The 13,565-nt window shown below is 38.0% G+C and overlaps 1 protein-coding gene across 2 annotated transcripts in view; it reads left to right on the top strand.

Annotated features, from left to right (window-relative positions):
* Nucleotides 1-13,565, top strand: part of LOC122816450 (netrin-3-like) — a 668,831-nt gene that overhangs the window by 183,426 nt on the left and 471,840 nt on the right. Inside the window, exon 1 of one of the 2 annotated variants that reach the window (XM_044089257.1) lies at nucleotides 12,169-12,391. The exons of the other annotated variant lie outside the window; for it this stretch is intronic. The gene's annotated coding sequence lies outside the window, so the exon portion shown is untranslated. Of the gene's footprint in view, nucleotides 1-12,168; nucleotides 12,392-13,565 lie in introns of those variants that run through there. 2 annotated transcript variants of the gene reach the window in all.

Below are 13,565 nucleotides of genomic sequence, written 5' to 3'. Positions count from 1 at the left end.
ACCAAAAATGTGATGCAAAAATATAAAATTGCCAGACAATACTGCCGGGAACCTGTCAAAGAAGGGACAACATTTTAATATGAGCACAGTTAACTTAGAGCAGCTGACAAAATTAGAGAATCTACATGCATTTCTGAAATAAAAGTAATGTATAACTCTGATCATTACAGTTATTTATAAAAGTAAACCCTCCACGTTTTTTTCCAAAATTGCTATTTTGCGGAGAGATTATTAGGGGGAGAGCAACATTTTGAGCCAAAATTGGGGACAGTTGAGAGGTTTGGATATTCCTAATTCTATAAAGCAATTTATTTGCACATACCTCTCAACCTCTTAATGCAGGAAATCTGGACAAGGCCAAATATATTGGGGGAACATACAGTACTAAAAATTGACCTTGTATAAACTTAAGACAGTTGCCAGAGTATCAGGTCTTGCTTTAGCATGCATTTTTCTGAAGATTATGATGTCTGAAACTTAACGTCGGTCATTATTTAGTGACTTCATTCCTAAATGATTTGCCAGAAAAAGTTTTATTTTGCATTTTACAGCACGAACACCAATAAATATCTGCTAAACAAAGCAATGCAGTCTCGCAATGAAACTAGGCTTAGCATTAAAACTTCTCTGCCCTTGAAACTCACATTCATTGAAACAGCATTGAAACCCACATTCAAAGAAAATACATTTTGCCAGTGGCAGATAAAGATTAACTTTTGGGCTGTTTTCAAACCATAGGCCCCTTGCACATGAAACATACATGTGCTCTTTGATACACCTTCCATCATAAAAGTCTACTCAAACTTCTACAGTCCACCAGTATCAGTAAATATGCACAATCTCTGAACTAGTAAAAGCCATCTACATAATTCCACATTAGAGAAATCTGTAACTAATGAAGAGGCTGCTGCTAGCAAACAATTTTATATTTCATGGTTTCATCGACAAATAATTTGCCTGTTGCCCTTGAGGAATAAATTGCCTATGTTGCATTAAAAACAATGATATGCTAGTAATATTGCAACAGGGAATGGATGGCAAACTGATAACAGGTTCATAGTTACTACTAGATATCTTCGCCAAAACAGACTACAGCATCCACCCCCCTTTACAACACAGTACAGTATCAGCAATGCGTCTACCTACTGTGGGAGAAAAACCCACAGCCTTCTGTATCAAAAGCAAGTACACTACCTGTTGTGCTATTAACAGTACAAGCAGACTCAGCATAAGCAGCACTAAACTTAAGTTCCCCTGCAGCTCTCAGCTCCTTGTAGAATGTTGACACTCAGCTGTATCTCTGAACTTTGCAGCACAAGAAATCTGGAAAAAGCCAACATTTGTTGGGGGGGGGGGACAAAAGCCCAAAAAACAGGGACACATTTTAAACATTGCTTGTATAATTTTGGAAAGTTGCTAGAATAAAATGCTGTGTTATCACCATGCATGTCTTGAACCCAGAACCATATGCACTATAGTCAGTGCAACATACCACTATGCTAAATCAGCAGTTTGAAAAATAGACAGACTTAATGGCTATCATTTAGATAGCTCTCAACCTCTTAGCACAAAAATCCTGGACAAACATCAAAAACAATAATGGAAGAAATACAATTTCAGTTCTCACCATAGCTCACAGCCATTAGAAAAGCAAATCTGAACAAAGCTCAGAAATGGTGGTGGTTAGGGACTTTAGGCTGTTCTTACCCTGAAGCAAAGGTACAGGGTTTGAGCCTGAACACCTATAGCATTTGTGAACGCTCTTGAATCTTGTTTGCCAGTGATAATCCATTTGCGATTGTTTCCCGCTCGCGAATCCATTTGTGAATGCTCTTGCTTGCCTTCCAACTCCAATTGTTTTCCCGCTCACAGCCAGCCGGACATGATGTGAGCTCACTTCCGACAGGCTGGTATCCTCCTTAAAGGAGCCAACACCCTTTAAATACGTACTTTTTTTTTTTTTCAAAAAACTACCCCCCTTCTAAAAAAGTTGTACTGAAATCAGTACAGTATGTATGCCTCCCAACATCCCTGCTCTGTGGACATTTTTCTGAACAATAACTATGAAACACTAATGACTGACATTATTAATTGACTAATCCTAAGTGATTTATCTGAAAAAAAAAAGAAGCTAATGAGACATGGGCCAAAATCAAAGATGCTATTCAAAATCAAAGACGAATAAGAAGCAGATTGACTGTTTTGTTAACATTTTAAGAGAATTGGATTAGTTTTGTATAAACATACATTTTCTACTGCAATCTTGAGTGATTTAATAGAAAATTAATAAGTTGGTGTATGGGTCATGTTCTGAAGCAAGTTTTAAGTAACAAAGCTTTGGTGTTTAATATAACCTCCTTACCACATACAATGCCAAATTATACATTTTTTTGGGGCAGTAAGTATCTTGCTTTTGCATTTTATTTGTTTTTCTAAGAGCTGAAAATCCCTGCTATGACGTCATGAAAGACTGAACCCACAATGATCCACTACCTAAATTAATGTATAAACAAATGTATTTCATTGTAAAATGCATCAGAAGTGTTTTCTTCTTTCTAGAAAGACAGGTTCTCAACTTGTTCTTGCAGATGGATCACCTAACATTGAAATTTAACAAATTATAATGTAATAGTGAAACCACAATGTAAATAATATGCAGCTCCTCTAAATGGGTCATTTATTGAAATTGCCCTCAATGCTTTGTATCTGTGTGAAAATCTTTGCTCACTACCTACCATGACATCAAAGTGTGTGTGTGATTACAGAGAAAAACTGAATAAATAGCATAACTAAAAAGTCAAATAGCATGATAGAAGTCTTCTTATTTTTTGCAAAATCACTTGCAACTTTATCATGAGGGGACAACAAGAAAATAAATTAATTGTAAAACAAAGATGCTTCCAAACATGACCATTACACTTTAAGAAAGGTTTGGCAGCTAGTGCAGTGGAATAAGGCTGTAAACTCTTAATAAGCTGCTTCCTGGAGTCAGGTGTACGGGGTTTGACGCTTTACACCTCCATTGGTATACTATGTTACTCTGAGCAACTCACATAATCAGACTGTAATCCTGGATTGTACCCCAAGAGGGGATTTACTTGATTAACAAATAGATTAAAAAGGAGAGGGCATAAACGTTAGGGGAAAATTATAATTTTTTTAAAAATATTTTGAGTCATTGTCTGAACATTAAAAGTTATACAATTCTAATTGTTGGCATTATTGACTTCCTGTAATTCTCAGTGAATTTACCAGAATTCTAGGAAGTCTGTATGTTTGTTTGCAATTAGGTCTGACAAGCTGTAATGTCCATCTGTTAGGAGGTTACCAAAGGGACATTATGCTCACAATTTGAGCCTGAAAGTCTGATTTTTCACACTGTTGAGTTGGGATATTTCCATTACTTCACTGGAACTGACCTGGAATTTCTGTTTATAGTATTATAAATGTAAATCTATGGATGTAGGACATTATTGTATGTTTAGACACCCTACAGGTCGATGTTTGAATGCTGACTGCACTAAGAACAATACATTTTACATGTGCTCCGGAAATTACCCTGGACCGGAATAAATCAATGGCAAGGTTTTGCATGGGGCAAGCTACCCTGCACCTCCAACACCTCCTGCTAATTGCAAACACCAACTCAGAGATTGCACAGTCTCTGAAAAAAGGAAATATTCCCCTACCCAGGGATTGTATCTTGCACACCTGTCGACCCACTGCCTGTGCTGACGTACTGTGTTTTGGGACACTGGACATTGACATTCGATATGGTGAACAATACCATATGCACACATATACATGTGTGTGTGTGTGTGTGTGTGTGTGTGTGTGTGTATACAGTGTACACACAGACATGCACAAATGAATTATTTCAAAATAAAGATGTAAGAGATTGTACTACCATTTGGGTGTTTCAGGATTTAAAAAGTGATCACAGAGATTTGCACTATTCTGTTTTGATGTTCCAGAATGTATCTTTCATTGGCTGTATTTGTGGAGCCAATAAAAGAAAAGAAATTCAAAATATTATCACACGGAGATGCCCATACTCAAGTAAATTGGGGTTAGGAGCTGTGGGTGGTACAGTTTCATTTTTGGAGGTTAGGAGATGGTGGTACATTTTCCTTTTCTGTTTTTATTTTGTAATTTTTAAAGAGCTCCCCAGCCAGCATTGGGCCCTAGGCAGTTACCTATATCACATTGTGCTGGATTTGGTCTTGCCTTTAGCACACAGCAGTGGATACCATTATGGGTGGCCTGCTGTGTACAAGCATATGAACAATATATCCAGGGGCAGTGGCTGGCAATGTGTGCACAAATTAAATAGATGACCATTGTTGCACTCTGGAAAGTCACTCTGCATTGACTGCTACTACGGGTTATAAGTGAGTCATGTGGAGAATCATGGGAGCTACATGAATGGTATACATGCGAGCGCGCACACACACACACACACACACACTGTATGCAATATCCTATGCATTGTACACCACATGGCAGATGGATTAGAACCCCTTTTGTTTGATATTTTTGATAACATACTTAACAGGTTATGCCTTGATGGTATTAAGGGTGCAATTATTGGTACTGAGAGCCCTCAGGGGAAAAACACTGTCATAGAAGGCCCATATAGTGGTCCTCTACTTTGCTAACCATGGAAGAAAAAGATGCTTTTTCATGTGTTGCAACATTACATCAGGAAATGATGTAGTATTTCAAAAGTTAATACATGGGAAAATCTGGATGCTGAAAGATCTACATAGCAAGGGTGGCTAAAGGTTCACAAAATCTTATGTCCACCGGGTAGGTATTCCATATACTCATGAAGACAGTACATGTCTACTAACTCCCATAACATGTCTAATAACTCCCATAACATGTCTAATAACTCCCATAACATTTCTAATAACTCCCATAACATGTCTAATAACTCTCATAACATGTCTAATAACTCTCATAACATGTCTCTGCCTGCACAGTAGTGGCAGACAAAACAGAACTGGAAACCGTTGCCTATCTTTTTGCTGGATGTGATACACTAATGGCAAAGGGACTATATACTTTAAGGCATAATAATGGGAGGACTGTTGCATTGGGGATTGTGCAAACATTACAGTATTGAAGCAGCTGAGAAGCATTGGAAACATGGGCCACAAAGCATTATAGAGAATGATGAAGTTTATATCACGTGGATTACTCATTACCAACAGTTCAAAAACAGATGGGAGAAAAACAGATATAATTGTCCATGAAAAGAAGACAAAAATAGAAACTGATCACTGAAATTGCCACACCCAGTGACTACAATGTCTTTCATACAGAAAGACACACAGTCAAAATATCAGCATTAGCAGGCAAAAACGAGGGCAATGTAGAAAACTACGCAGACACTTCCAATGGTAGTAGGAACAATGAGTCTCATAAAAAAAAATGTACGGTCATCTTTAGATATGCTATCAATACATGTAACTCCACATGAATTACAGAAGGAATCCATTCTAGGTACATTGTGGGTGTTATGAAGGGCACTTTTGGCTAACATCAAAAATTGAAACAATACTAATTTCACAAACTTTAATCATTCTTTGACTTTGGAATGTGGTTCATTCCTGTCTTGGTGTTAGAAACCCAAAAGATGTGGAGAAATTAAACCATTAGTGGCAGACGGTGTTCCAGTTGTGGAGCTGATGATATGACATCAATGATGGACCCATCTGCAACATGGAGTGGACACTGCCCAACATCATAGACACTGGCACAAGTGGCTCTGCTAATGCTGATGGTTACCCTAGCATGGTGATCAGAATAGTGGACTGCTGTGGCTCTACATACTAAATTTATACTTTCTGAATTGTGTTGTCATGGTTCCTTTCATCATTTGCATACACAGTGGCTCTCGTTAGCATGTTGATGCTCATTTCCATACCCTTTATGCAGTCATTTTCATACTATGCACACCAAGCTATTTACTCAGTAGCACAGACATGCTACATATGTCTGAATTGCCCCACCCTGAAAATCAATCACATAACTATTTCCTTTTATAGCATGTTAAAATCTCAAAAGCCTTAAGGGTTTCTGATTTGCCTTTATTTGCTAAACAATATTAACAAGACAGCTGGCTAAGTTTTTTTTAGCTTAAACTTTTCTTTTAGTTTAATGACTGCTAAATTTAAGGAAAGCTAGTATTAAGCATTTTGATAAATATGACATTATTCCATTTGTGCAGTAGCAGATTATTTCATTTTTATAAGAAGTAATTATTTCATAATATTCCACTTTATTGTTGTCATATTGCTGCTTATGGTCTTCAGATAGTGCCTGTGATAAGCCTATTCCCTTTAACCGATGCTCTTGTCTAACAGTTCCTCAATAATGCTTCTAATTCTATATAAAATATCATATAGCTACACAGTTTATGAGGGCATGATTCTTAACTGAGACTGTTTAGAGGTACAAGACAACACCGGTGGATTCCTTGCACTTTGGTGTGAATACTTGTGACCACAGAGGTAACAAGATGGCTACAACTAACCTTAACTAAAGAAATACTGATTCTTTAGTAGTGTCAGAAGCTGAATTTGTGTCAACACTGAGTACCACCAGTTTGCTTTCTTTTAAAACTTTAGAATTTAACATAAAAGCTTTGTCCCTGAATCTCATTTGGAGAAATGTTTTTTTTCCCCGATTTCTCTTAGTAGGATATAAGCAGGAAAATAAAGTTAGCGTCAAAGAATATGCATCCTGTGATGGTGACCGATCATGAAGCCAAACTATTGACAATGACTTGTACTGCTCAAGTGGTTTCCCACTGTTAGGTTTTGGTCAAGATCAGAACAGGAATATGTTACTATCATTTCCTTGATAAAGCTGAGAGAGGGATTCAATATTCTTATCTTCTAGATTCATAGTTACACATAGAAAGAACTCACTCTTCCAATACTCACACATTTACCCAGTTTAGAATATATTATTTCCTTTACTGCATTAATCATTGGTTACTAATTTGGCACATTTGTCCAATGTGGTATGCAGTCCTTGCATTGTTTTTTCTATATATTTGTAAGGGCAAAGGCTCCCAGTAGCTTGATTCTAACATCTGTGTAGGCTTGGAAATGTTTGAGTTACTGCTGTTTGGCAAATCCTGTGAAAACGTTAAGAAAATGAATGAATTAAAATTATTTCCAACACCAGGCTTCAAAGCAGTGCCTTTTTAAGGTAATGCTTAAACAGATATTTTTTTTTTATTTAATACAGTGCTGTATATCCTGCCGATTTTAAACATCATCATGCCAGGTCTCTGACAAGAGAGTCTCACATTCTGCATTTAGTGGCACAAAGGCATGGAGAGTTTTTCTCTCTTCAGTTTATTTCTGCTCTTGCTTTAAAATGAGCGGTCATTGTGATCTACTTTGTATTCAGGAAGGGTGTCCATGCGCCTATTATGGGACCACTAACTGAGATGTCTTGACTACAGAACATGTATAATAAACAGGTGCATTTACAACTCGCATGAGCGTCTGGTAATATTTACCCCATCATACTGACATCTTAAAGTCCACTGCACTTCTAAAATTTTACTAGTTACATTTTCAAGTTTTCTACATTTATTGCACAGCACTTTGCTTATGACTGGAGAAATGATCATAATGCTGTTATGAATGCATTATATGAAATATAAATACATTTTTTAGTCTTGGAAAAAAGCTGTGTATTGTTTAAATTGATGATTACAGCATTGAGTTCATAAGCCTTCAGGCCTCACCCTTGGCTTTTATGGAATTAAATAAAACCAACAGTTAAAAAGGTCATTTTGGAATATTTACTTAAAAGAAAATTAAGAGGAACCTAAATTGATTCCCCTGTCCCCATTAAAAAATAAAAAGAACTAGGCTTCTTAAACAGAATCAACTAGCAAATAGTTCTTAGTCATTTTCAAACTAGTCCTCATTAAAACATATACTTTATAAATGGTTATAATGTTTTACTATCTGATACTAATGAGTCCTGAAACAAGGTAAACTATAATACTTTAAACATGAATGTTGCTTTCTGTTTTACCAGGTTGTAGCTCTTCCATGTTCACTAAATTTGAAACACTTCTTAAAATGCATTTAAGAAAAGAAGTCCTATTTCCAAATCAGTGCTCATTCTATATAGATTCAGCTGTCAAGACTAACTTGTCTTTCTTTAGACTTCTGCATACTGGGTCCTTTATTGTTGTGATAAATGTTTACCTATAGTGTCTGCCGATCCTTTAAAGTAGTGTCGATTTTATATGTTGGACTCGTAACACTTCTTAACTGTACGCTTTCTTGCTCATTGCAAATATAACAAAGATGGAGAGACCCATTGGAACTTGGGGAAACATCTTGTCAAAACAAAATAAAAAATGGATAGGGCATTATTACCAAAGACTCTTCCTTCTTTCTCAGCTGTTTGTTTTGCAGTTTTTAAGGTTTATTAAAGTAATCTACCAAATCAAGTGCCTTACAATTAAGACATATTCACACAGCTGTAGCCTTTAAAAGTCTACATAGTTTTTTTCAGACTTGATTTGAAATGAAATTCATAACTTGCTTTGTGAATGCAACCAAAAGCATACTTAACTGACTAAAAACATTCATTAATTAGTTCCTTTGAAACACACGTCACTATCGCATCATACCAGGTGACATCAGCTGTGAATATAAGCTAATTGCCACCTGTGTTTTTGGTACTACCACCAACTATATTCTTTTTCACAAATGCAGAAGAACTGTCAGGGTCTGGAAGTGTATCTTACCTAAGTTTGTCACTTCAGATCAGTAGCTGATAATCTGTATGTTTATGGCAATATCTATCTGTGCTCTTTTCATACATTTCTAATTGGAAGAAATAAACACAGCATAGTCTCTTTCACCCACTCATTCTCTCTCTCTCTCTCTCTCTTTGGTGACTCTGACATGCTTAATTTTTTCATAGGTTCATAGGTGTTTACTAGGCTAAATACCGCAAGGGCCTTTTTAAGCCTAGCCATGCATTCCAAATCTGTGACCAGGTTTGATGCCCTTGATAAGTGTAGGCAGGGGCTTGGGAGATGAAACATTTGCAAGCAGGGGCTTGGGAGGTGAAACATTTACAGGTTGCCTGTGTCCATTAGAGACATAGGTGCCAAACCAGGCATGAATTTCCTGTTCCCTGTCCAATTGTCCAAGCTGTACTTGGACTGGGTTAGAGAGGAACTCTGCTTCACATGGATGGGAGCCTGTTCCAGAGATGGGGTAGTCTTTGGGATACATACGTGTCTTTCCAGCAGGTCCTATTAATATCACAGGGAAGGTTTTTCTTAGAATGGGTAATTCTGGTGCTGTTTGTTTTGTGGATATGCAGGAGGTCCATCAGAGTGGCGCCTGATAATGCCCTGTATACCAAGCACTGATCTCTCCTCAACAGCCTGTAGCGGACAGTTGGTCTGCATAGGACATGTTACTTACACCTTGTATTCTTTTAGTGAGGTAAATATCTGCAAGCTGGACTCAAACCCTGCATATTCTGCCCTGTTTCTTTAAATTCATTGTATTTACACCATGTGTTACAGTGATGCACAATATTGGTACTCCATGGGATTGTAGTTATGACTGCAGGATACACAATTATGCTCTTCTGACTAGACAGATATACACCAGTTGACTGCAGTGAGATTAGAACCCCTACCTACAAAAGTACCCAGACTAGAGAACTCAGTACTTAACACAAGCTATGAGAAGTCTAACAATCTTCTAAAAGTAAAAGGCATGCTGTAGTTTTACAAAATATCTCCATCCATTGCTTGGTTTGCTGTAAACTCTATCTAATGCTCATCTCTGCCAGACTCGCACAACAGCATGTAGGATCCTAGAGTATCAGCAGGTTCCATTATTTTGTATGTGTAGTAACTAAGTGCCTGCACTTCTCTGTACCTTTCTCATGCTCACAGAGATGGTCACACTGCTGCGTCATTCCCCTAACCACCTCCCCAATACCCCAGTTGCTGCCAAAAGAAGCTCCTTAGATACTCTACTGGAATGTTGGGTATCTTACTGTCAGGAGAAAGACAGGTGGGACATGGGCAATTGGGGGCTACTGTGTGTGTGTGTGTGTGTGTGTGTGTGTGTGTGTGTGTGTGTGTGTGTGTGTGTGTAGTTAAATAGTTTTGTCTAGTCTTCCAGGAAAGCATCAGTAAACACTGGAATCAAGCTGGAAGAGACATGGAGACTTCTATGTACACTCCTTCAAGGATGTATGCTATGATCCCCAAGGGGTGAAGTTGTCTGTGCATTTTAGCTACATTAGTATGAGTCTGTATTAACATCCAGATGCCAGAGAGTATAATCTTGGCCTTTCCCCTGTCCAGGGAAGGAAGGAGGCCATAGCTCGCGCATCCCAGCTCCCCTAGGATGACTGTTCCATTGCTGAAGCTACTAGCCTGGCTTGGGGTCAGTAGCACTGCAGTGCAGTGATAAATTCCATTTCTAGCAGAATGAACTACCAGATTCCTTACTCCTGAAGTACTTGGAATGCTGACATTTGGGGATATTCAATGGCTCACGTTTTGTTTTCATTTTTTTTTTGACAAACTTAGCACTACTGGATTAAAGTCTCCGAGGACTTCCTTATCCAGATATACACTGCTCATTCTTTTGCACTGCCATTTTGAATTTTGTACACTTGCAGGGCTCCTAGTCAAAGAAAATGCTATTAATGACCTGTTTCTTAATCCAAAAACACTTCTCCTTGTATGTTTGCAGTGTTGGCATCTGTAGAGGGATAAGTGATGTCCCTGATCCCTGGGGTGACTGGAGGGTTCCTAAGTTAATAGCATCACCCTCTCAACTTGTTCTATCTGGGCAAGAGGCAGCACTTGGAGCAAGAGCCTGTCTACTGCCTTCCACCTTGGGATGCTCTGCTAACCAGCGTTAGGGTACTCATTTACTGCCCCTCACTCAAACACCATGGAACAAACTTTTCCTGATAGAAGCTGTTGCTTTTGGATAATCTCATTTACCATGTACAGTCACCTCATTAACCCCCTTGTCCTCCAGCTGTGGTAATTACCTGTGACTGCCTGACTGTTCATATGGATTGCTTATACCCAGCAGTTGCTGGATGCTAGTTTAGCTACATGTCACATGAAATCTGGCACACCATGTGCTGATTTTCAGTGACTAACAGGATTACCGTACTGTTCCTGCCCATCTCATGACCTTTGAAATGATTGACATGATTGTCTGTGCTAATAGTGTGTTGCTGGATTTAGTGGCATATTGCAGTACGTGTCTATGCAATTTAGCACCATTAGTCTGTAATATAAACATACTATGTGGTAATATTGCTAAGTCATTACCTGTTAATGTTGAATCCTCTGTAATAAAATACTGTATTCCCAAACCAGTTAGAATTTTTGGCTGTTGTTAACATGAGCAATGGTTGTATTAATTCATGTATATGTGTGTGTCTATAAAAGCTGCTTATTTGTTAATCTTAATTAACATAAGCGAATTAGTGGTCATGAGTATACTGGCCTCTGGCTTGGATCATGAATGAAAATGTTTTTTACACCTACCCAGTTAAGTAACTGAAGAAAGTGAGGCAGTAGCTATCACTGCCCTCCTTCCCTTCTCCACACAAATGAATGTACATATATCATGAAACAGTCCTCTTTAGATTGCATTATATTTTGAGACCGCATGCAATAGAAAATCTTTATAAGCTGTTAACTACATGCAGATACCACACCAGCTATGAGCCCTAGACCCTAGGTTTTTAGTTATTTCCCATATTCACATATTCCCACACTTGAGAATAAGAATTTAGCACAGCAAGAAAAGTATAGGTCTGCGGGGTAGGCACGTTCCTTTATAAATGCCATAACTAACCTTGCACTACATGAAGGAGTAAAAGAATCTTAATCCGTAGGCGCACAAGTGTATTGTTCCATTTACCAAATAGTTTCAGTTCTGCTGAAAGAAACAAGATATTTTAATCTCACTAAAAAAAAAAAAAAAAAAAAAAAAAAAAAAGCATTGATTTCTTGCCTTAGACAGATTGCTTTGAAACCTTGCTTCGAAAGTTTGTCAACAAGCTTGAAAGCTTGATCTTTCTTCAACGACTGCTATGTTTTCTTCTCACTGGTGTTAAATGAGATGTTTTCTTTGGCTGATTGGATTAATTGATCAAACCTGTCAAGTTAGAGACTCGGATTTCACTAGAACTGATGATTAATTAAAGGCAGAAGAATTTGGTGATGGTTGGGCTGCTCTTTCAGTAATTTCTTCTGTGGTGTTGCTTCATTTGGGAAGGAATGCTCAGTAAATTTGCAAACACTACAGATCATACAGAAAGTATTGTTTGGATCTGGAATTGGGTAAGTAAGAACTTTCTGTTTGCTGCTTTTCTCATGTATATGACCTAAAGCAGTTTATAGTCTTGTTTTTTTCAACCTCTGAAAAAGATTGTTGGGCTCTGCATTTTTTTTTCTCTTTTAACTACTTTTTAGACAATGTATTGATGTGTTGTATGACTGAGACACAATAAATAATTGCAGCAGTAGTGTTAGTACAGTACATGCCATGTGGCTATGTACAGAGTTTTCCACTTTAGTATTCCCTTCCTTTGTCTGCTGTTAAAAGAAATAACTTCTCACGCAGGCTTTAGAAACTGTTACTGTTTCTAGGTGCATATAAGAATAATGTTGGCAAAATGCCTAATAAAACCAAAAAGAATTTAGGGTCCAGTGCATCTTTAGTCTGGAATATTAGCACAGTTAACTGGTAGCCTGTCTAATGAGGATATGTATGTTACAGCTTGGGACCTTTGCTTATATTGTTGCAGCTGATTTTCAATAGCTTTTTCTAAAACGTCGGTAATATTGGGGTTACCAAAGTTTATGATGCTTGGGCCAGTCCCATTTAGAATACCTGTTTCTGGTAACATGGTTGGATAGCATGCCTAATCTGTTCACCAGTAACTAGTGTTGTCATGATAGTCATTGCCAGTGGAGCTGGTCTCCACTGAGGCATGATGCAGCTTGTATGTATGGTTTCTACCAGCCCCCCCAACCCCCCCCCCTGTATTTTCTGTCACCTTGACAACATATTTTTGGAAGAGCTGTCTTGAAGGTCAGGGTATGATCAGTATAAAGTTTTATATAATGACCAAATCTAATAGCTTTGCATTGTCATTTGTGCTGGTGTTTTTGACTTGTGCCTTGATTCCTTACATAAATACATAATTTTGCCATCTAAATGTAACAATGCATCTAGCCTGCTCTGTTGTTACACCTGGTACTTTACAACTGATGCTTCCCCATTTCCACTTCCTCTGTTCCATACCATCTTGGATCCCTTTGTTAATCCTCTGCATTATCCTTTGTTGGAGCTCATTTCACCTGTCTACCACCCTTTCTGTGAATCAGTACCTCCTTGCATTCGGGCTAAAGCTGGACCCCCCCCCTAAAAATTGTATCCCTTCATTTTTGCCCTGTCCTGCCTTCCCAGATTTATTCCTTTACAACTTCCTTTACATTCCCAAACATACTT

Source organism: Protopterus annectens, chromosome 12.part0, assembly GCF_019279795.1.
Source record: "Protopterus annectens isolate FY-2018-M chromosome 12.part0, PAN1.0, whole genome shotgun sequence".
Taxonomy (NCBI): Eukaryota; Metazoa; Chordata; order Ceratodontiformes; family Protopteridae; genus Protopterus; species Protopterus annectens.
This window is presented reverse-complemented; position numbering and strand designations above follow the sequence as displayed.